Below are 26,149 nucleotides of genomic sequence, written 5' to 3'. Positions count from 1 at the left end.
TAAATTATTAAATAAATTGAATGAATAAAGTTAATCTAATGAGCAAAAAGTAAATATATTAACAAACTATATAAATCAATAATATATGAAAGAGCAAATTGTAAATCAATTGTCTTGTACGCAAATTGTCAAATCAAATCAATTGTCTTGTACGCAGCACACCAGGGTTAGATTCAAAACCCCCGATTCCCCCCCGGTTAACGATTTTTCCAAAGAAATTTTTCTAACCTGAAAAAAGGCGAATAATCCTACGGTTAAGACTTCTATAATTGAAATTAAAAAAATATATGCAAAATATATAAAAAAAATAAATGCATGAAACAAATTAAAGAAATAATATAAATAAAACGAACTTGAATTTGATTGCCATCGTTTCAAAAATCTACAAATGTGAGTAATAAGGCTATTTTTTTAAAGTTGCTTTACAAGAGTCCGAAAAAGTGGCTACATAAAGTAGCAATAAGCCAACTAGTGCTTCCTCCTCCCTAGGTGGATGGGTTTGACGGTATTGCAAACATCATCAAGTATTTTTGGTGTATCAATTTTAAAGAACCTCAGACAGATAATTGCTTTAAGGTGGTCATTGCATTACGCTTTGGCAGTGATGCATCGATCAGATCGGATTGGATAAATTAAGGTACGATTAATTTACCGACGTACGTAAATTATCCATTTCCGGTCAAAAAATATGAGAAAATCCTAATAGAGTGCGATTGTCGTTGATGGTAAATACATATCATTTGCTGGAATTTATACGAGTTCAAGTAGTTTGATTGCATGTTACATGTGTTCTTTTGTTGTACTTCCGTTACTCGTCTTTATCCATCAATACTATTACTTCTCAATTTATACGCTCCTACATTATCTCTTAGCATCTTTTTATCTTAATTCGGCATGTTATTTTTTCTCTTTTTACTATATCTTAAATCAGATTCACACTAACACTCACTAACGAAATCAATTGCATATTCTTTCATATACACTCAATTTCTCTCATTCCAAACGTACAAATGCCCGTGGCCTTCGCGATAACGCAAATCTGGTCACAAACGCGAACATTCAATTGTAATCATCCACACACACTCATCGCTGCAATTTCGCCAACATTAAAACACCCCGGTAATTAAGTGGATGTTTTAACATTTATAACTGTCCAAATGCAGTCTCAAGCATTAAGCTGCCGTTCGCGCGATCATGAATCGGTCACGTCCGGAGGTCCCTGCCCTTGGTCCTAGCAGCCTAGAGTTGGACCAATTAAAAAAAAAATGTCGCTCATACCCACTAGACTACACGTTCCATGGCGACATGACCGGGAACTCTCGTGATATAAGGGGTCTCTCTCCTAATATCTAAACGGCACATGGAAAATAAAGCATCACATTTACGGTCGGCGCTTCATTTCAAGAACGAATATGCGAATGGACGTACGGTTATAAAATAGAATTTATACACGCGGAGTTACATACACGCTAGTACACTCGACGTACAAACGATTGAACACGTTAACTTACAAACGCCCAAGCTTTTCGCGATGATACACAAAGACAAGCACACAATCGCGATCATCCACGCTCAACACACAAAACTGCTACGAAGGTTTAGCGAACGCTATAGCACTTATAATCTTTTTATAATGGGGAAGGGGTGGGGTGTAATGTTTTCAGCGAGAAAAAAGTTTTTTTGCGAATTATTTTAGAAGTTTGGGCGAAGCGAATTGATCAAAACTTTTGTACATTATAATGAATCCTTTCAATTACATTCTGTAATTTTTTTATGCAAAAATATCGACAAGCGACTCGGTGTCGAAGCTCTTTGTTGAACGTATCTGAAAAAAAACACGTCTTTATTTAATCAATCCGGATTTCATTTTTAAATTATTCGCTTCGAACGTCTCGCTGCGCAAGCTTTAGACAGCTAGCGAGGGTCATGAGAGACTTCTACAAAATAATATTAACATTCAAAAACCTTAGTAGCAACGCTTACTGAATTTTAAAAAAAATTATTTTTAGACCTTCACCTCTATGGGTCGTATCGGACATTGCATCCAACAGTCGCGCGCCATGGAACCACGTCATGCCTGTTCGACCTCGTAGACCTAGCGTAGGGTATGAAAAATGGTGTTGATAATAATGATGATGCTGACGATGCCGTAGGCGTCGGTATTGTTACCTTTTTTGGGAAAGTTTCTTGTAATGTTGTAACAGTTTTGTTCGGAGAGACAAAGCCGAAACGATTTGGAAGTGAGATTCCAAGTGCGGTCATGCATTTTTAAAGCCATGGTCGGCGAACGAGAAGAAAAATGTGTGTGTGTGTGTGGCAATGCAATCGGTTTGGAAGGCCGACTCTTCAAGCCAGCGAAAACGTGATGTTGCATCCGTTCGGCGTGTGATCTGCTCTCACGTGACAAATGAGCGGTAACATTGTGAGCGACAAAAAAAAAACAAACGTTAAAGTAGACGTAAAACTAGATAATCATCGGATTAACAAGTTTTAATTGGCAATCTAAGCAGGAGTTCTTTCTTCCAATGATGCTACGACGGCTGAGACAAATATAAACAAAAGAGTAAAAAATAATGGTAATGGTAATGGAGTAATGGTTTCGTTTGGCGCTTCGACCTGTGTATGATTTAAATTTTATTGCTGCATCGAAGACAACAAAAAACTCCATCGCCCGGAGTGCACATGTTAAACCCTTGTAGCTGGCATCACGAACCGGAGACAATATCTCTGTCGAAAAAATGTTTTAGATTGGTCTGTCATGTAACACCTTGTATGAAAGATAGGCTGGGACAGCGGCGTGTCTCTGTAATAGAAAGAAGGGCAGATTGTGAAGAATCTACAGCTAGGCTGTTACGACTCTGCTATGATGCTTTCGCAACCTGGGTACCTAGTTCGTGAGGAGCGAAAAATTCAAAACAAATCACGAGCCCTGCGGTTAGTCGGGTTATTCATTGTGGAATTGTGGAGAAGATGGCACTAATTTGAATGCAAGAATTAATTAAGGGCTTAAAGCATGCCATTAGTTTAGTATTTTGTGCAAGCATCGTTATTCCGCCCAAACATGAATTTATTTTTGTCGAGTTTTTTACTTTCTTTTACTGTCGGAGTCCTACAATCGAGTCATGTGAATGATAACTAACAGCCGCTCGATCTAGTGTGCATTGTCTCGGAAACAAAGGAAACATGGTGTTATTCTTGCCATTATGATTAGAGTTGGCGAAAATGAAGTTTGGCGTCACCTATCTTCAGTACCACCATCTCCGCAATGCAGTATTGATATCATTCAAGACGTTTTGTATAACAATTCACAATGCGTGGTTGAATGTGACAGCGTTGGAATAAGGATGTTTGGAATTGATGTATTTACCCGTTGGATTAAGCATAGTGTTCAGTCGTGAGATAGACGTTTGCTGGTATATGAAAGCACAGGTTACCAAGTAATCCACTTAGTAGTAAGAAAATAGATTGCATTCTTACAAAAAATCAAGTAATTCGTTGATTAGTTTTGGAGTTATCGTGTTCGCCAATTTGAAAAACGCGGTTTCGAGAAAAACGCCATTAAAGGGTGTCCCACATCAAATCGCAACACGGAAAAACACTGTAGAAAATTACCCATTGGGTATTTTCTCTTGATTTGGGTAGAAGTAGTTTAGAGTGTATTGTTTACACTGTATTTTTATTGCTGTCAGGTTTTCAAAAATTGTTGCTGGTAGATTGAAATCTGCGCGTGTTATTGTAAATACGCGCCAAGGAATGCATGGATGTTTAAAACAAAAGAAGTTCAGCAAGGCCACCGAGATTGCTGGAGACTGTTCTATAGGTTCAATACTAACAATTAAGCGAATAAAAAAGAAGCCGATTTTATGCCCACTACAACAGACGCCCCCTTTAAATAAATCGCATGGTACAATTCTTTTTTGCAATCCCTCGAAGGGAGGGTGTGGCACAACGTGTCTACACATACACAACCAATACATGTAGGTATCCTGGAAAATTGAAAACGTTCGCCTACAATGTTTCTTGTCAATATTAATATTTATGGTACATGTGGCATGTAACACAATCATTAATGATTCAAAATTATACGGCAATCAAATTATTCATTTTGGGGGTGGGCGTGGCGTAGTTGGTAAATCGATTGCCTTGTACGCAGCGCACCTGGGTTCGAGGGTTACGAACGAATTTTTCATAAGAGATTTTTCTAATCCGAAGAGGCGAATGACGTTAAGGTTAAAACCTCTATAATCGAAATAAAAAAATCATTCAATGAAGAATTTAATCAAGGAATTATTTTGAACCTTTATTAAGGAAGAAACGTGGACAACGGTACCGACCGTTTCAATTGATTGGTAGTTTGATAAATCGTTGGGAGTGACGTGGCTAAGAGGGTTAATGTCACTCTTTTTGGTCCAAATCTCCTGGGGTAGCCCTGTCTTGGCTAATGAGTGCAGGTTTTACTCGCTCTGTGGAATAATAATAGAAAAAATGGCGGAATCGGTTTTTAGTACTAAACATAAATAATTTAATTACATAGCAATAGCTTAGGACATTAAAAAATCGTTTGTACTGTGCTATATTTCACCTAAGGAGGAAAATTGGGTAAGCACCAAAATTTCTCACTAGGGCGATAATTTGTTTGTACTGCCCAGCTACCAACTATGAAAAGTTCGAATCTTTTTACTTGTTATTGCGATGGGTTTCGTGATTGGGTGAAGGTCGATTTAAAAAGTCTCGGCACCAAATACTACTTCAATTGCATAGCCATGTGGAGATGATGTAGCATAAAATATTGAGCATATTGAAAGCATACAAATAGGCAATCTTTTAGAAAGATCTGACCCGATATCCTATGAGTTGCTCCAGACTGTAAATCTCAAGTTGCACTGGCCCATCCTCCTGTCAACTATTGTGAGAGTAGTCATGAACCTGCCCGCTATGAGCGGACCTGTCAGATTCGCCACCACCATCAATTGCATCGATGCTTATTCTTATTATTCGATTCCCCAAGTCGATTGATGGTTGAAGTATCCCATCCTCTATTGCATCTAGAAAATCCTGTTGAGTACGACCCCTGCATACATCGTCCCTTGTCTACAATGTTGCAACGATCATCCGAGGGTGCTGGGCACACCCTAGTTGAAACCGTGCCGTACGGACTATGACGGCACACACTGGTTCACTGATCCACTGTCTTCAGGAGAAATCAAACCTTCACAATCAATGTCAGAGATGGCGAATGACCCACAAAGGTTAAAGCTACAAATAAAACAACAACAACAATGTCAGAGGGCAAGTCTGTTCAAATGATTTCGTTGAACATTTCCTGTGAGGTTAAAACGACGGATGCAGAAAAATTCGCGTCCATAGCCCTCGGTTGCTACGATCGAACTCACAACGTAGATTTTTTCTAAACAAAAAAAAAACGAAAGATTGAATTTTCTACAATAAACAAAAGCCTTGAGATGAATTCGAAACACAAAAAATTCAACTTAATTTTAAGTTAGGTCTTGTGTCCTTAATGCCCAATTCTTAGACAAAAGAGAAGCGTTCGGTTTTGCTTTCTCGTCAGCTTCTGGCTTTGGTTCCCGGGATATCGGAACTTGTCAGATTCTTGTAGGTCGTGAGACTGTTTGGATATAGTATTTACTGACGAGATGAATTCGAAGCACAAAAATCCAACTTTATTTTTTTTATCATTTTTATTTTTTGTGGATTATGTCAAAGGTCCGTTATACCAAATACTGAAGCTGCTGCTGGGTTGCGATTTTTTCCAAAAGTTTACTCTTTCTTCGGCTGATGTGGCAATAAGTTTCTGTAACCAAATCGGAGAAAGGGCGGTTTGCTAAAAATTATAGTCACGTTTAAATTCTACAAGTAACCGACAAAACTCACCTCAATCTTATCTTTACCTTTCCAGTAGTAGCAGCAGACAGTTCTAGCATCAGCACCTGACCAATAGCAATCAAATAACGAATCCCTGCCCGATTTAAATCTTAATTAACAATGGCTTTATTTCGAATGTTCTTCACTCGGTTCGTAGTTCATGGAAAATTTATCCTTTCCTCGTACGATACAACCGATGGCACAAATGAAATTCAATGCTATACTGTTGTACCTAATTTATTTACGCAATGAGCATTGTCATGATTGCCAATTCGGTTCTTTAACTTCCTTTAACGAAGCACTATGAATTTTAAAAAAATGTTCCGTTTTTTCAGAATCAAATCAAAACATTTGCAAGTGTCAAAAAAAATCAACAATTTCATCAGTGCAGCCAGTTTGAGGACCATTTCATCAAAGTACACTGTGTACTTCGGTGTACTATAGGGTAGGTTAAAACATGTCCTCGAAAAATCATCCGAGCATTCCATATTAACATATTTGTATTTGGTTATACCTAAGCTGACCAACTGCACGGAATTTGGGAGGACAGTACGGATTTTTGGTCATGTGTCCGGAAAAAATACTTGTACGGATTTGTCCGGAATTTGTACGGAATTTTCAACCTCAGTGGAAGTGGAAGTACTCCCGGGACAACAAAAAATCTTCCACAAATGGAAACTAAATAATGTTGCAAACTAGTTTCCCAGGTTTCAAAAATGCAATTAAAAGCAAAAGGAAACCAGTGAACAAGAGTGCTAAAAATCAATTTTTGTGAATTTTCTTATAAGCTTTGGGACTAAGTAAACTTTACGATTTGTTCTAATATAAAAGAAAAAAATGAACTTTTATAGGTCCCGCTATCCGCCTCGACTAGTTGTTTAAGCCGTTCTTTCAAGCTTGGTGGTATTTTGAAATTCAGTGTCTAGCAGCCGCCAAGTCGTTCTATCGAAGTCGAAACGCAATTTACTCGATTAATTTCCGTAATGAAAAATATAGTGCTCGATGTACACATTTGGTCTGGGGGCAGATCACTTGTGATGCATTTTTAACAATTAGCGAAATTAACTGAATTTCTTTCCATGAAAATACAAATTCTTGATGTATTTTGCGCTGCGTGTAAGACGTCAAAACCCTACAAAACAACTAGCCCTACTTTCAACAAAATGTCGAACAAAGTGGATCAGCGTAGGACGTTTGTTAAACAAACTTTTCTACGAGGGAGTGCAAAGTTGATGCAAAATTGGAAATTAAATGCATTTTTTTTAAATTGATGGTAATTTGTATTCCTAGAGTGATCTGCCCCTCGTATTTGGTTCAACTCAATTTGCCTTCTATGAAGGTATCTGAGAATGATCCGGATTATACATTTTCTACTTTTATTCTTTTTCGGGACCAAATTATATAGCAGGCTCGTTTGTATCATAAACCGTTCATATTTACTGCTGTAAGTTTTCGTGATGAGATTTTTTACTTCCATTTCAGTTATTGGGGTGATTTTATTTTACGTGGATGCCTCTTTGGCCATAACCGGAAACTCTAGTGATATGGGAGAACTCACTCTCTTCTAGGATCTGAACCATACATTGCAAATTAAGAATCAGATTCAGAGTCCGCGCGCGATCATTCAAGAATACACGCAAATATGCGAATAGCCACACGGTTATAAAATCGAATTTATACACGCGAAGTTGCATACACGCTAGCACACGCGACAAACACGTTAACATACAAACGTTTGAGCCCTTCGCGATCATCTATGCATCCCTACGCTTACGATCTTGCTAACAGGAACACTCCGGCAGGGATGCATGAAGCACAGCACGAGAGTCTAACACGAGCTCAGAGGCCGCTTTGAATGAATCAAATGCAATTAGAACTGACAACGCTCGTACTACGTATCCTTTGTGCTCGAGCTGTAGGACTCGAAGAGCTAGCTCGGTAATCTGGCACGATTTAGCTCAATTAACTAGCACGGTAAGCCTGCCCAATGAGCTAGAACGCAATAGAGTAAGCCATTAAACGAAAGAATAGGACAAAGCACGAAAAAAATATCTTGGTAAATGTGCGACAAGTCTCTGCAATAAAACGATACAAGCATTGTTACTCACACTAACGTGTTGTATTTTTTCAACTTTGCTATAGCTGAGCTATAGCTTGGAACAGCGTACTAGCTAGCTTCGGGCTAGCAAGAGCTCTCGCTCATCGGTGCTCGTGCTACTTGCTAGCTCAATGAACTTAGCTCTGATACATTATGAGCCAGTGCACAGGATGCAGCACCGTTCTTGTGCATGCATGCACTCCGGTGACTAAGCGAACGTTTTAGCACTTATAAATTCAGAAACGCAGTCTCAAGAATGAGCCTACATACGCTCGTGTTCTCGTGATCATGAATTAATTATGTCCGGAAGTTCTTTCTCTCGGCCCTAGCAGCCTAGGCCCCATGCCCTCAGCTGGACCAATCAGAAAAAAATCACGCTCATATCTACTAGACAATACGTTCCATGGTGACATGGCCGGGAACTCTAATGATAGAGTTGATTGTGATAGAAAACTCACTCTTTTCTAGCATCTGAACCATACACTGAAAATAAGTATCAGATTTACGGTCCGTGTGATCCAAGAACACACGCGAATATGTAAATGGACCTGGTTTTAAAATCGAATTTATGGATGCGAAGTGACACGCTAGCACACACGACATGCAAACGTCTACGCGACAAACAAACGCCCACGCAATCGAATACACTAACATACAAACGCCCTAGACCTTCGCGATTGTACACAAAGCCGAACATACAATCGCGATCATCCACGCACAACTACGTCCAATATTTCGCTAACACAAAACGCCCCGAATAATTTAGTGACCCCTACATCACTTCCAATCCGATTCACGCTGTCTCAAGTACACACCAATAAACGCTCATTCTCACGCGATCGTAGAGCCCATACGCCCGCACAATTGAACCGTACACTCGATATCACAATCAGAATCATGGCCTGCTGCAATTGGACTTAAGTAGTAATGAGTAATTCTGATGGGTAGCCTTTCCGTGAACTCAGCTCTACAGCTCCAGTAGGACAACTCTCGAAAAAGAAAACGAAATTTAAAATATCTATGAGAATCGTATTCTGTAATAAAATTATGTTTTTGTCTGTCAGTTAGTAAGAAATATAGAAACATGTTAAAAACATTTACAAGAAAAACATTTTTACTACTCACTTCTCCGCGATGCAACCACAATAAATATGTTTCTATTCTCTTCAGACTTTCGTTGTGAAAAAATAAAAGTTTTCAAAAAATGAGTTTTTGTAGTTTTAATTTTTGATAAAAAAAATTAATTTTTTGAAAAATTCGCAACTTTTTATTCTGCGTTTGTTTTATTTGTGTTTTGCTGAACATAATACAGATCTCGTCACATTTTTTTTGAAAACGCTGCAAAAACTCTTAGGTCCTTTTACAGTATTGCGCTTGAATCAAAAAACTTTGCTTTGCCGTGCATAATGCTCAAAACCCATGCTAGTGTTGCTTGAGGCACTAAAAACTGGATTCTAACCGCACTGCGCACTTACTATTCTTCTATTAAATTCTTCTCATAGACTGGTTAGTTCGACTGGTCTGTCTATGAAAGTACCATCTCTATCACTTGAAATACATGTGTTTTGACAGCTCGCAGTTTTCAGTAGCAGTTTGATCACTCGCCCTTTGAAAGTGCGGAGTCCAGGTTGGCGGAAAGTGCGCAATAAAACGTCTAATGGCGTAACTTTTATTCAAAACGACATATCTACAACCCAGTTAAACTCGTTCCGAAACCAGTTCGGATTTCTGAATGGAGTCAGTGTGGATTCCAAATCAAATGCAACAAGCGATTCCGACTCAATCGGTTTCAGAATCGGTTGTTGCATTTGATTTGGAATTCCATTCAGGATTCCGAATCAAATTCCGAATGGTTTGACCGGGATTCGATTTTTACGGCGTCTCTATAGAACTTTTCATTTATTTTACAGTACAGATCGAAAGATGGTGGTTTTGACTAGCATATTATGCAAAAAGTTGAGGGATAAATGTTAAAGCGACCGAATGATTAACAGAAGAGAAAGTAAACAAAGAGAGTCACTCATTGTAGAAGTCGTTTTGAATAAAAGGTCTAGATGTTTCATCTGTAGTGAAAATGGTCTTTCGCGATTTTAAAGATTTTTGAGTGAATCTTGGAAGAATTACTGTATCGTAGAATCTGTCGGGAAGTGTCAATTTGAACAACAATCGCTGTAATACTTTAATTCTTGCCGAAGTGATCGTTTATTGTCGAGATATGTGAAAATGAAAAACAAAAGAGAAACTCTGGTCAAAGAACGTTACTTTTAATCTTTTCGTATTAGTCCGAGTTTTTGGAATATTTACATACAGTTTTCATAGCATAGCCTTGCGAAAGTCACCTCTATCAGATGCCATCATATCAGACATTCAATAATGATAATTTTCGATAGATTGCGCTAGGCAAATAAAATCATTTTGCAGAACAATCTACAACAATTAGTGTTTATGGATAATGGCAAAATCAAGATTCGACTGCACGATATGGCATCTCGAGCTTGCGATGCGGTTTTTAAAAGTGTCGCTGTACAGAAAAGTGGAATCGTTACAAAGGACACATGAAAAAAAACTAATTATTCCTAGATATTTCAATGGTGATTACACGTTAAGATTGTGTTCTTCCTACCTGGTCCGACATTACAAAACACGACAGTATAATTCTATAAACCACGCTTTGCAGTTATCAATGACAGATTCCTACTTCAAAATTCTATGATTCTGCATTCAGATCCTCTAATCAAATTGGATATTTAAATTTAAATTCGAAACCTAATCAGTAATCATTTTGAATTCAATGTTCTAAGCAACATAACTGTTATAATTTCGTAAGTTCATTTCGATCGGACTGTCTAATTTTCTACAGAAACCCATATAATTTCTAAGAACCTTCCTGCATGGCAAAAATTTCAGTTCATTGTGAACATGACGAATGCTAAACAGAAGATTTTTTTCTGGATATTTTAAAAGCATAATGCGAAGAACGAAACGATGTCTCGGAATGGTCGAACTAGAATTTGATGGTAAACTAAATATATTTTGGTTCCATAAATACTAACTGCAAATCAAATAACAAATGTACATGGAGGAAACCAATCAGTACACTAACACAGAAACTCTGACTTATAATTTCTGTGCTCCATCAATTACATTGAATTCAGAAAATATTTCGATTATAGAGGTTTTAACATTGGGGTCATTTGCTTCTTTTTTCGTGGTAGAAGAATCGCTTTTGAAAAAACTCTAACCCTGTGTGCGGGGTTGGGAATCGAACCAACTTTAGTTTTCTAACTTTTGAGAAGAAATGTGTACGGATTTTTCCTAGCCCACAGTTGGTCAGCTTAGTTATACCTAACGTACATTATACCCAACGTCGCGGCATCTTGAAACTATTCTGACCGATTTCCAAGTCGTTTGCTTGCTTCCATCGCCGAACGATCAATACTGATGGTTGGCTATTGCCCATTCACTTGATCGCTACATTCTTTTCAGCGATCTGGTCCGAGGAATAATTCAACTGTACATTTTTTTGCGTTTCACTCGCATAACGGTTTGAATCGAAAGAATATCAAATAGTAGACACTAAGCATCAAAACAAATCAGTAACAACAAATAAACATTCAAAGTTTGTTGATAGGTATAGTAATTTTTTGAATGTATTGGTGCAAACCGTGAAAAGTTTCAGAGTGAAACCTTATCTGCTGGTGTAAGATTCAAAGCAACCCTGGGTTACTAAAATGAATGATATAATAGTTGATCGGGCATCTATCGGGATGCCGTCGGATAGCTCTCAATATAAAACGAAAACGCCCTCTAAGAACGGTTGGTTTCAAAATCGTCCATTGAAGGACGTTCGTTGGACCAATTTAGACGTCCAAATAACCGTTCAACAAACGTCCATCGTTGGACCCGTGTTGGACGATTTTGAAACAATTTTTTGGACGTCTCAGTGGGCGGTATTAGATTTTGATCCTGACAACAGGTGCGAATTTAATCGTACATGCTGTTTTCTTGGCATGTTTCTTTCAAATGTCTAGAAACATAGATGGAATAAGCTGAGAATTCAAAAATAAAATCTAATAAAATAAAAAAATAGTGAAGAAATTATATGGAAATTCCTAGTAGTTCCTCAGTTCCAAATTTGACAATCACACGGGCCTTTTCCCTTCCCCACGGTTAAGCTAGTAATAAATAGTGTCCTTCCAGTTACTTCATCACAATCCGGCACTTAACAGTGATCATCCCCTGTAAGATCGGACACCATCGGCTTTTTAATCTGCGAGCATTTTTTTTATAGATTATGTTTATTATTTACCAGCGACAATCGTAAACCCGACGAAGGTGAAACAAAGTGCGCAGACGCAGATTTTGATTGTGATCTGGATTGTTCATAAACCTTTCCATTCCCGTTGAAATATTTCATGAGGAAAACAAAACATTTTGCACTGCAAAATCCGGTGGAGGTTAGGGCTTTCGTGAACTTCGACTTGACGTTGCATCTGTGGTTTTAAATGAGCTGTCTGATATCTTATTATAAGGCTTATCATAATTGCTTTTTGTTCTTACGGAAATTCAGGTTCCTTTAGGGTATTGACTTATCCAGCTGCGTTTGAATTGGGAGGAAAACAAATCGTTTACACGGCGAAATGGGAGGAAAACAAATCGCTTCTGGGCTTACGGGGTGGGCGGTAGTATAAAAATGCGAGATCTCAGTGTGCGTATTTTAAACGTCAGATATCTCAATAGCGGATTTATTGGACGTCAAATAAGATCCCTGTATAAACATGTGAAAAGGGCACATAATACCATATGCCCTTATGAGTTTATTTTCGGCGTTTTTGGTCTATGCAATTAAAAGCACCTATGTTTGTTATATTTTTGTTTATTGCCAGCATTCGGTCCTATGATACAGGATGAGTGTAATAGATAAGATAGCTGGAAAAAATCGCTTGAAAAAATAAAATAAATTGCAAAATTGCAACTAAAACTACAAACAACACTTGTCTAATGAAGTTTCTGCTTGGCCTCAAAGGTTTGATCAAACAATTGTACCACAGTTAGGATTGAAACCTGACTCAGTTTCGCCTCAAGCAAAAACCATATAAGGTGCGAAAATTAAGCAATTTCTCCAAAGAAACATCAGAATATGGAACTCTGAGTAGTCCTCGCATCCGACGAATATTTATACCAGAGAAAAAAACCAGATGCCCCAGCGAATGAGAGAACGGAAAAGCAACGCGTTACACGCCGGACAAATTAGCATAGCTTTTCGCGAAGTTTCTTCCTTCTAATCTCCTGCCGGCAATCAGCCGAGCAACGCGCCCGGCTACGTGACATTTTGCACGGGTCTAATGGAGCGCAGACAGGCCCGGACCGGATGACTGACCGGGCGAGACGGCTCACGCTAGCAGCATTTTAGCGTCGGAATCGAACGATTATTAATAATAATAAACATATGTAGGTACAGTGGAGGCTCGCTAGTTGCTACAATTTTTTTTTGTATCGCCATTGAAAAATTGCGATTTCGTAGGTGTTGTATGATAGGACAATAATTGACAAGAAAAAAGTTTGATGAGGATGATGTCGAAAGCACAAAAAGACGGGGGACGGGTCGCTGACATAGCGTTTTGAACTTTATAAGTAGGCTCTGACGAGGAGCATCCTGGTTGGTGTAGAAATGGAAGTAATACTGTGCAAAAATGTTGCTTCTTTCTGTTTTGTCACTAGCTGCAGAGATCGTCGGAGGTGATGCCGAGTGTTCAGATGGCATTAGTCAGTTCGGCTTACTTTTTCATGGGGGAAAAAGTGTTTTCTGCAAATTTATGTAAATGTGGAATCGTTCCAGTTCGTTATGCGGATTTCGAACATTTATTGAGGCCACCTGTCTGTCTTACATTGTCCAACAAGTTCCTAGAAGTCCTACGACCGATACTAGAAGTCTCGAGAGACTGATACTGCCGAATAATTTCAAAGCCTACTAATTTCAAGATACGGAATGGAGTAAGTAATCGAAAAACAGTTGTTTTCAATTAATTGAAACTACTCTTCAATAAATAAACTGTTTAAAGCTGTAAAAATATACTGTTATATTTACAATGAAGGGTTAAATTGAATTTTAGTCGTTTATTACCCCTAGAAAAACTCCAGTAAGAGAACTGCGGAGAGAAAAACAGCATTTTTGACAACGTATGCCCCGACATTGTATGGCAACACGTCCAATGTTGTAAGGATAGGCCAAAGAGAATAGTGAAAGAGACGCAGAGTGAAAATCAGTCAAAACGGCAACACTCCCTTTACGATGATTTCAACACTAGAATTTGGCAACCGTTTCCAAAGGCAGCACTTTAAATGACTCCTATTATATTTTGAAAACAAACCTTTTGTCGATCGTTGGATTTGTTTATCAAACGATGTGCATTTCGAAACAAAGAGATGAAATAATTCTAAAACTTGTTTTTACTCATACATAGACTCTAGAATGCACCTTACAATCACGATTGCACTAAATTCTGACGAAAATTCAAATTTTTTTTGATAGATTTACAATACTTATCTCCTCCAACTCAGGCATGAGTAATGTTTATTTACATTGCACGATTGGTTTGCTCAATAAGGTATTTTTGGCTTCACACTATTCGTCTCTTTTCCTATTCTCTTTGGGATAGGCAATGTTCGATTGTATTTCTTTTTTTGACAGCTAAACGCGAATCCAATCGATCCAAAATGGAGTCTCCGCAGTTCTCTTTCTAGAGTTTTTCTAATTACCCCATTTGGCAAACTTTGACCGTGAAAACGGTCCCTCTTAGTCTAAGATACTCTAAACGATGTAACTAATAACGAACAAAACCCAACTAAATAGCAAAGAAACTAATATCGTCGACATGCCTTCGTTGAGTTTCAACACCGATCTTACCAATCTGTGTCGGTTCGGGCGTGAGCAATGTTACGAGGTGTTATCACAGACAAAGGGACATAACATTCTTTTTTTCATCGCTACTTTTTAGGAATTTTCTGCGCTATGCTGATGTTGTTTTTACTTGAGGCGAAACTAAATTGCTGTCAAAATGTACAAACGAAAGCAGTTGGGGGGTGGAATCCTGGGTCAGTTTCTCACTGGGTCAAACAAAAGCGGCAGAATATTCGTGGTCGAAAGTTGAATTCTGATTAGTGGAATTCACGTTATGAGGCAGTAGAGTTCATCTGGACCTTCAAATTATGTCTGATGCCTGGGATGCCGTCATCGAAATGATTGTATTAATTTTCTTTCTTCCGAAGACACCGATCCTCGCAGAGCTGTTTCAGAGTATTGTTGTGATTAACATAATCATAGGAATTTCAGTTTCACATCGCCGAATTATCAATTTATCTATTCTGTCCGACTTGTCAGAGAGAGCAGCTGAGCTACCCGTTGCTAAGGACAACGACTGCACACACGTGTTTCGGTTGGACGCCGCTTGCAGGGATCCGGGCTGATTTTAAATGATTATATAATTCGACGGACGCGAGGTTATCCATGTAGATGAGTCAGCAGGGTGCGTACTTGGGGACGTTAGGCTTGACTTCGTAAAAAGTTAACTTGAAATATGAGCGTCATATACATAAGCCTAGGAATTATGCTAGCTTTGCATTAAATTTCACAAATTATAATTCATAATGGTATATCTAGCAATGACTGATTGCTAGGTATCTTTATTGAAATTATGCTGAATGATGTAACAATAACGAGTCAGAAAGTGTCCTTTACTTATTGTAGCTTTGCTTTGAAACTCGAGTCAGGGTAGTGTCGCTTGAAAAATTAGTTCCTAATATGCATTTTGAAAATGTTTCAGCGAAGCTTCTGCATATCCGGTGTTGCGAAAACCTAGTTTACTAGTAGCAACTAGTGCTAAATTAATTCTGAGCTCGATTTTCGATCTGAATCAGAATAGTTTCGAGGGGGTGGGCGTGGCGTAGTTGGTAAATCGATTGCCTTGTACGCAACGCACCTGGGTTCGAGTCCCGACCCCGCACATAGGGTTCGAAATTTTTCACAAGAGATTTTTCTAACCCGAAGAGGCGAATGACCTTAAGGTTAAAACCTCTATAATCGAAATAAAAAAAAAAAAAAAAAAAGAATAGTTTCGAGTAAAAAAATTCTGCATAACATTCCTTTCCATCCCTAATTGACCTGCATACCCACGGCCTACTACGTTATTTATCATATCATATTCTATGTTAGGTGGCATATTGACTGTGATGTAGGTACTGTAGTAAAGTACTGTTTCCACTATTTTTCGATCAATCACTGTAATCGCACGATCGGTCAATTAACCTTATTAGAGCACACCTACACTGACTCGGATCCAAACATAAAACCAACATTAGACACGGTTCAGTGATTTACGGCCAAGTTATTAGCTACGAAAGTGAGATTTTTTTCGCTGGCATCATAGGCAATAAGATGAAACCTGTCAAAGCATAACTTCGTTCCACCCAACTAAATTGGAAAGGACAAATCTGCCCCACACAAAAGTCCAAAACCTAATAGAAACAGTTGTGCAACCTTTCGCAGTTTGCAATTAATTCCAGCGTACGGTATTGGTTATTGCCGTGTTGCGACAGGTTTCTCTTCGTTTGTCACCTTCACCACATTCTAGCGGGGTTCATCCCGCCGCACAGTGGCTGGAGGCTGGCCAAAACCTCAAAAATTTATTTTTGAAATATTGATATTTTATATTTTTCTTAAATTTCTCATGAATTCAATGATGCATATTCAAAATTTTATGATCATTGGATAAGAACACGAGTTTAAACGTAGCAAAGTCCGGACTTTTTAATGATTTTCATTTCCGAAACCACCAATGATCTGTTCACTTCAAATGCATGTTGCTCTTTTGATTTTGGTCCGATTTTAGCACAACTAATTTCATTGTGCAGAGGAACGAAAGAACTTGGTTAGTGAATAAAATACATTTGGTAAATTTACTTGGAACTATGACTTTTTAGTTAAAATATGTTTGAGGGGGTCAGATCAAAAATACTTTTTTCACTAATGTATTCTGTACAAATTTCGGAATCATTTCGGAACGGTCCCATAGTATACATTCTATGGGAAATAACTTCTACTTTTCGAATATCATGGTCTCGTTCTGCGACTAGGCGCGCAAAAATTTTTTAAGAAGATTTTGTAGCTTTGTTGCTGATATGGAGGCGCATGGTGTTTTGTGTAAAAAGGTTAGACAATCTACAGTAAACCAACACGTTATACAATGGATTTAAAGTAGTGTTCTTCATTTTTTATGATATTGCTAACATATGTGAACAGTAACGGAAAATGTATCATGAAAATGGGATCATAGTTATAAGAAAGGTTCAATGATACTGTATGGAAAAATGCATTTAATATTTTACGACTTTTGACGTCAAAAATGAGCTTACCACCTCAAAATTAGCTTAAATTGTGATTTTCAGCCAAATTAGGTAACATTTGAGGTTTTGTCCGACTTTTGTTTGAAGACCCGCCACTGTGCGCCACCAACCAGTGGTGATCAGTGACCACACCCACTTCGGTTCGGTCCCAAACGAGGTCTAAACCCCGAATTCGCCAATATCGCTGTGATGAATTGCATTTTTGCGAATCTATTACCTGTGGAAAAACCGGTTGCAACGAATTTTCGGAATAATCTTCTAACCGGCCTCTGCCAGTGCGTGTAGAGGAATCGTGTTTGACATGTTCGCTTAATATACGCAGTCCGGGTCCACTCGGTCTGGCGTTAGACGAATTTCTGTCATTATCACGAAAATGTAGTTATGGGGTGTCAGCCACAGCGTTTTCAAAACAGTATTTTATCATGTGGTTTTGATGATTGATAGCGATTAGCGACTGATTTATAGCATTTTAATTGATAGTCCATTTCAAACTTTGCACGGTGAAAACATTGAAAACGGTGTCCCATCTACAATGCTCAACACAGATAAAAATCTGTGGTAATCTGAGAGCAATCTTCAACTGTAGATAAATTTGAATTTTTACAAAAAATCTTCGTTACGTCATCGATTTTATCTTATCGGAATTTGGAAGCCCAACTTGGTCACCAAATATATGCGTTATCGAAAGCGAAAGACAAAGAGCAAATGACGTCAAGCAATATTGCATATATCAGCTATCAACAATTGTTGGTAGTTTAAGCGTAAATATCCTTTTAATGCGTCAACTAAGAAAATATCAGTCTACTTTCTACTTCTGCCGCAGTCAGATGTACAATCGAACCAAGTGAACAACTGGCCTCTCGATCTAGTGTGCATTGTCTCTAGAATAAAAGAAATATCGGATTATTCTTGTCATCATGAGTAAAGTTGACGAAAAAGCTCTACTCCGACCCAACGCTGCGGTCGTTGACTTTAAATTTTGTTTAAAACGACTGAGTTTTAGTGAAGTGGAATACCTTCTGAAGGTAAAAATGCAACTTAGGCTTGCGGAAAAAAAACACGCGGTTGAAAGTGACAAGGTTGGAATTAAGATTCCCGTATACATTGAGAATGATTATATAGATGTAAGGTTATATGACCTATCACCTCGTACCCCTCCTGAGCCAATTGCAAAATGCATGTCGCAATATGGAGAAGTAGAATCCGTTACACCTGATACTTGGAGAAATTTCTTCCCGGGTACTCCTAACGGCGTTTTTGTAGTGAGGATGCGGGTTGAAAGGCCTATACCCTCCTACTTGGCAATAAAACTCAATACTCACGGAACTACAATTACGCAAACTACGCTATGCACCCATGAGGGGCAAACTCCTACGTGCAAGTATTGTAATCAGACAGCTCATCATGGACAACCTTGCACGGGAGATGCAGAGGAAAATGCAACCCAAAACAGAGTTTTCAATACCAATGCCTGAACCACAAACGGTGGCCAAATTTGTGGCAGCTGTTCAGACCACGATGACAACCGCAAAAGAATCATCCAGCACCCCAAAAGCAACTGTAAGCAACATCGGCAACGAATGCAGTAACAATGACGACGGATTTACACTGATCAACAATAAGTGCAAGAAGCAAGGGAGAACATCTGATCCCGGACACCAAGCCAGCTTCGACCGGGACGTGAATAACAAGAGAGAATTAAATGACTCCCCTGACGCTGTTTGCCAACAGACCTCGCGAAAAAAGGTCTCCGCTAGCAATAAAAAGTTGCGCGCACGAGATCCAATTAATTAATTCTTGTTTGTATTTTTATTTTTACATGTATTGTAAACGTATAAAAGATCCACCGCTCCGTTAAGCTACCGCTATGAGCCGTGTCAAATAAACGAATTAAAAAAAAACTAAGAAAACATCTGGAAGGACTTATTGGGTCTTTTTCTTATTGCATGCTTTTCAAATTCTAACCTGCAGAAATCAAAGCTCAGCGAGTGGCTAGTATTATTTTTACTGTGCATCGTCACAATATCTAATGTTTTTCTCTAATTTATTGTAGTATACACCAGTCGTACGTCCGACTAACCTTTACTAAATGAATGCCATAACAATATATTGTTTCTACTTTTGCCCTGTTCTTTCTTGGCGACACTCAAAAGCACACGTGAATATGAAAAACGATTACTCGGTTAAAGAAACGCATTAGTACATGGGAATTTACAAACGCGTTAGTATTCACGGAATAAAAAATATCTTCGCGATAAACAGCACGCGCACAATAACATGCAAACGCTCGAGCGCTTCTCGATATACAAACCCGGCCGCCACCACAAATTTTTACGCATACCTACGCCCTTGATCTCGCAATCATAGTAACGTCCCGGCGATTGAGTCAGCGTGTTAGCACTTAACAATTAATGACGCTTATATACTCAATGGACAATAAGTTTCAGGACGACATCCAGTGTGCTTCTCGTACAGACCCGAAGACAAAAAGCACACCGTTTGTTAACAGCAAACAAACGAACAAACACTAACCGCATCGCTCTGCTACGTATACGCTATAGAAACAGCAAAATCCCGTTGGCTCCTACTGTAAATGAGTGAACTGCATAATAAATTGTGCTCATTACGGGAGAACACAAACGCGATTGACTTCATGCAGATCCGTCTTGGACCTACAGTGCGCGAGGTGGAACAATTGATAAAGATGAAAATGGAGCTTGTGCTTACAGAAGTATCACACGTTCAGCTGCATCATACTCTTAATGTAGTAATGATAACGTTCAATTACTTAGCCGAGGTAGAAAGCTACGTTGTATTAAAACACCAACACCAAAATCCACGTGTACACGGACAACGATATGACGGAAATTCGCCTACACGATTTGGCACTGCGAACTAGCACAGATTATATTACACAGATTCATGACGAAGTATGAAGAAGTGGAATCTGTCACAAACTGCTCCTGGAGAAATTTTTTCACTGACATTCGCAATGGTGTTCGGGTGATGGGAACGTGGTTGAATCAACTTATTCTTTTAAATTTGCCCTTCGAGGGCAGATCATTTCAAGGTAAAGGTTTAGCTGAGAAAATCGCGGTTATGGTTAAAAACGAAAGGAGCTGATTTTCTCCGTACCGTTGGCAAAATCTTTATGAAAATCAATCAGTAGTACTTTTCCAATGCCCCGAAAACATTGATTCATGATTCATGACAGTAAAATTGCATATTATATGCAGTCAAAAACACTATTTTCCTATTAAATAAGATTCTAACCATTATAAATCAAATTGTCTAAAAAAGTTCTAAGATGCAGTAGTTTTCTAGATATTTAAAAAAAAATTCCCGAAAAACAATTATTTTGGTTTATTACGACATTTTCATAAGTTATTTGCGTTTCTCCAGCAAGGAAAATAGATTTTCAAAATGCACAAAACATTTTCTGTAACTTTCTTTTTGGCATCAAGGCGATATTTAGAACTATTTGAAAGGTACAAGAAAACAATGAATTTTGGGATGAAGTATAGGGTCGGATTAATAAAACTATTTAGTTGAAGCTATTTTAATCGTTTTCATGTAGCTTTCAAGTTTAGCACGATCGACTTTCCTTTCAAAAACGCATCCGTGTACGTCGTCTAGACCAATATTTAATAAAGTAAATCACAGGCCGTGAAAACCAAAGCTGCTCTATTGACAGTGATGTACAGGACGTATGCAAGAGCGACATAGAAGATAGACTGAACGTTCAACAAGCAGCATTGGGTAAAACCATGGGTGCGTTTCGACTTCGTCTCATCACTGTGTTCTATCGTGATAAACAGAACTTCAGCTCGGACGGGACATCACGTTTGACCAGTCGTTCGATTGAAACACAAAATATGTTTTAGTTTTAGGGATTTAGCGTCAAGTCTGTGCTAATCTTTTCCGACAACAAGTTAGTGTCGGTTTCTGATGAGACGAAGTCGAAAGGCACCCATAACTTTATTAAGTTAGGATTTGTGCCCTTCACGTACAAAGACTGGTTTCACCAAAAATTTGCGCCTTTGAGGGAAATTTTGGTGTTTATCCAATTTTTTCTCCTTAGGGGGAAATATAGCATAGTAGGGTAAAGCAGCTGACAATGATTCTCTACCAAGAAAAAAATCAACAAGTGGAGCAGGGCGCCCAAGATAGACCGCATTAGTAATATTGGTTTTATTTAATTTATTTTTTTATTTCGAAATGTATTTTTTTTCAATAAAAGGGTAATTACCCCTGTAATCAACCCTTAATAAATAAATAAATAATAATAATTCACTAATGCTATGAGGAAACTAAACTCTCTTCTAGCAACTGAACAGTACACTTTACATTAAATACAAAACTCGCGATCAGTGTGAACATTCAAGAACACACGCGAATAAGCAAATTGCCATTATACAATAAAATTTATATACACAATTTCATCTCTTTTTTCGTTTTAAAACTAATATCTAGCCTCTCTAATATCTCTGGGGTTCGGACTTGAAACCAAGTGAGTTGAGTATAAAGAAATAGACTTACAAAATATACTATACCAACCCCTCGTGAAGTAACATGCACATTAGCCCTCGCGACATACAAACACGCATGCGATCGAAAACCTTAGCTTTCAAATGCTTCGAGCGATCATCCCCGCACACCTACGCCAACGATCTCGCAAACAAGAAAACGCCCAAGTGATTCAGTGATAGCTTAAACGATCTCTAGCCTGAACATATAAACGCTCTTTCCCAAGCGCTTTTGAATTCTACCCGATAACACATTTGAACCATACACTTAAAATCATAATCAGAATCATGTCCCGCTACACAACTGGTATTAAGCTGTGTTTTAATAGGTGATATTTCCCCACAGTGAATAGAGTAAGGAGATTAGTTCGTGTTCAACCTCAATGCCCCTTAATAGATTTAAATTGTGGGGAATTTGTAGAAAGGAGCGGTTAAAGGAAGGTTAAATTGAATAAAGAAAATAGAGTTGCTCAAAATTTTCGAAAATTCGATTATTTTCTTCGCGCTTTTGGAAGGTATAAGTGTCTGCTCTATGGTTTTTCCGGTTTTTCGATCCTCGCATCAAACAAGTTTCTACAGGCCATTGTTCGAAGCGGCGTCCTGGCGGCCATGGAACGCTCTCGGCTCGAGACGCACGCTTCAGGTAGAAACCTTTTCATGGAATTATGCGCGTTCCCAGAATGCTTCGTGTTGCACTGTACATGTGTACAGGTCTCTTGGCTGTTGCATCAGATTATAGTAACCAATTTTCTCTCACTGTCTATTTATTAAAAAGTCTTATTGGGGATTAAATATCAGAAGAGAGGTTGGATCAATTTTCAGTTCAACGATGCATCCTTGCAAAGAATCTCACCAGAAAACTTATCTTATTCTTTTGCGGAACATAGCAAGTTAGAAAATGTTTACGTGTGTTCTCAAGAAATTTTTCCGTCAATCTGCCGTTTTAGTCAAAGCCTCTGAGTAGCTGAAGCGCAAAATTTTTGGTCAAGTTAGAAAATGTTTACGTGTGTTCTCAAGAAATTTTTCCGCCAATCTGCCGTTTTAGTCAAAGCCTCTGAGTAGCTGAAGCGCAAAATTTTTGGTCAACATTTTATTCTTTTTAGATGGTTTCAAAAATGGTCGAACTTATCATTTCCGGTGAAAACTTCCGTCCGGATATTTGGAAGTCAGCTTTGCCGAATGTTTCGTCATCCATCCGATAGCAACTGGAAATTGTAAACATCTCCATCTAGAGCTTCTAAGCGCGGGTCTTTGCAATAGTTTCCTGACGTTCATCGCCTTGTAGTGTATGCAATTCTGCTATTGGATAAACTTTCTGGATATAACTTTGCGAAACACCGATCTTTTTAACAGTAACACGTGTTGAAATTTTGAAATTTCTGCAAAAATTACCTTTAACCTCTTGTTACATGCTGTTCCCGGATCAATTTTCTGGCGGCTGAAATGGACTTTGTTATTTGTCGTATTTCCCTAAAATGACGGTTCATGTTTGGCTTCAGCTCGCAATAGTTTTTGAACAATTATATTTCATGTATTTAGTGTACGGAAATTTGAGCATCAGCCTGATCTATAACATAAGGGATTAGCTGGGGAATATTTATAGTTTATATTCCAATATCTAGTTTCTGAGAATGAGAAAAACTTTTGTGACTAACTGCAAAATAACATGTCTCCAAGTAAACATAATCAGAAAATAATTATTGTTTTCAATTTTCATTTTGGCGATTTGGAGCGATTAAATAGCGTGTTCGAACGCACAGTGGCGGCGCGAGGTGTTTTGCCGCTCGGGGCCAAAAATTAAATTTGCCGCCCCTTTTATAATGAATTTTCAAAATCGATTTTGGCCTACCTATATAAAACAAATATGATAAAAGTATTACAAAATGTCTTCATGAAAATGAACTTTATCACATTTTGTCAATATTTTTTCAAGGCGGCAGTGCTGCGCATACATTTGCTCGCGAAAGGTGGCGCTATGACTCCGCTCACATGTTAGTGCCACGCTACTGGAAGATCCTTTATAAAATATAAGATATAATTTATAATTACCCTAAATATAAAATCAAAATATGAAATTTAAGTGCAAGATTAATTAATTTCATTATTATATAAAGACAAAAAAATCGCGAAGTTACTCAAAAGTACCTATTGAATACATCACAATTATTTTAAAAAATTAACGTGTTTTCAAAACTTACATATTTTAAAAACACTGATCAAAGAATGGGACAAATCATTTTAAAATATTATTATTATTATTATTATTATTATTATTATTATTATTATTATTGTTAGCTTATTAGCGAAACTTTACCACGGAGCGATTTTAAAATATAATTCTTGTGAATTACTTGCGATCAACCATGTCTTTTTTCTCAAGCTAAACGATCAGAGAAACTTTATATACCTTTAACCCCATTAAACCCATTTCTATCAATAACTATAAGTTTTCACTGAGGCAAGACTAGCTTATAAAATTAATTGTTGAGATTATTAAATTTCATTTGAGTACTAGAATATATACGTATTATTCGTAGAATTGCAATGTGTCTGGCTAGATCCCGCTGGCTCAGTGCCTCCAAGGACAGTTTCTGTTAATAAATTTTTGATATATTTAGGATGACTCGAATTATTATTGAAAACTAATAAACCCTATCAATTTAGGCTGTCTTCGACTACCTTTTCCATACAATTTGATTATTGTAAATATTTTAGGGAAATTGTATTGAGCATTGGATGGAAAATTTTGAGTAGCTTGCAGCACTGCGAAAGAAGAAACTAAAATAGGTTTTTCAATACTTCCCAGTATTCGCCAGCTTCTAGCTCTTGCCTCAGCTTTGTAAGTAATTGCTTGCCACAAATTGAGTCCTACATGCTCCCAAACCCCGATCAGAAACACATAACAGAAATATTTCTAAACTGTATCTCGCATTGTTACTTGTTATAAATTTCTGCTATTTTAACTGCTAACGAGACCTAATTTATAGCACAATATGTTACACAAATTGTTTTTTGTTATAATCTTGTTATTTAATTTTGATCGGGATGTCCCTAGGTGAAAGAGCGGCTAAGATGCGTCTGTCATATTTTCGAATTTACATAAAAAACTAACAATCGTCATCATTATCTTAGTGACCTAGTGACCGAACAATCCGGATAATCCGAATCATAATTGATATTTTAGATTTCCAGGTTTTTCGATCTTGAACCGCCAGTTCCAAGGACGCCCACCGCACGTGCATCTTCCGCAATTGTGCACAACCAGCGAGAGCGGGGTTTGCCCCGAAGTCGACAACCTCTTTTATGTCATAACATTAACTGATTTCTCTTTCGTCATTCCGCGCTACAAGCCCAATTCACTGTAGTCTGCCAAGTATACAACCACGCTAGAAGCCTTCAAATGTCAGCATGGTTGTATACTTGGTACCGCTAGGGGTTCATTCGTCTGCGCCATTCTCCATTTTCTACTGTGCTGCCGAGTATTGAACGCAAAATTCTTCTCCCAAACAAACCGAGCACTCGATATCCTGCTTCCTACAACATCCATGCCTCAAGGCCGTACAGAGCAACAAGGAGTATCAGAGATTTGAATAGAGCAAATTTTGCGCGCATCCTTGGGCTGTGGGACTTTAACTGACTACGAAAACCATATTCGCAGCAGCAACATTTCTTTCGTGGCTAACATCGTTATTATATGTCACTAGGGTTCTAAGATATATGAATTTGTTGTAGCGTACCCCATCGATTTCCACATCGAACCCAACACGACTGCACGTTCTCTACCAGCTACCATGTACTTTGTCTTGCCAGAGTTTATAATCAGTCCAATTCTTGCAGCTTCCCTTTTAAAAGACAACAATGCCTTCCACTGCTCTACGATCAACGCCAATGATATCGATATTGATCGCAAAGCCAAAAAGCATGTGAGATCTCGTGATGATGGTTTCATTCGTTTCCATAGCAGATCTTCGTATCGCTTGATTCTATCCCATCCAGCGTTATACGAATCAGTTTAATCAGTTTTGTCGGGAAACCATGCTCAACCATTATCTGCCACAGATCATTTCGTTTTATTGAATCGAATCCCGCCGTGCAATCCACAGATAGTAAGTCCGCAAGTTGTATTCCCGGAATATATCCAGAATTTGTCGCATTTGGTCCGTCGTTGATCGTCCTTCTCGAAACCCGCTTTGATATTCGCCGACAAAGCATTCAGCCAGCAGGCGTAGTCACCTGAACA

At 38.2% G+C, this 26,149-nt stretch overlaps 1 protein-coding gene across 3 annotated transcripts in view; it reads right to left on the bottom strand.

Annotated features, from left to right (window-relative positions):
- Window positions 1–14,634, bottom strand: part of LOC131677187 (serine-rich adhesin for platelets) — a 945,885-nt gene extending 931,251 nt beyond the window's left edge. For all 3 annotated transcript variants that reach the window (XM_058956882.1, XM_058956887.1, XM_058956884.1), the window contains exon 1: window positions 14,520–14,634. The gene's annotated coding sequence lies outside the window, so the exon portion shown is untranslated. The remainder of the gene's footprint in view (window positions 1–14,519) is intronic.
- Window positions 14,635–26,149: the final 11,515 nt, after the last annotated feature.

The sequence above is a fragment of the Topomyia yanbarensis genome, chromosome 1 (genome assembly GCF_030247195.1).
Source record: "Topomyia yanbarensis strain Yona2022 chromosome 1, ASM3024719v1, whole genome shotgun sequence".
Taxonomy (NCBI): Eukaryota; Metazoa; Arthropoda; class Insecta; order Diptera; family Culicidae; genus Topomyia; species Topomyia yanbarensis.
This window is presented reverse-complemented; position numbering and strand designations above follow the sequence as displayed.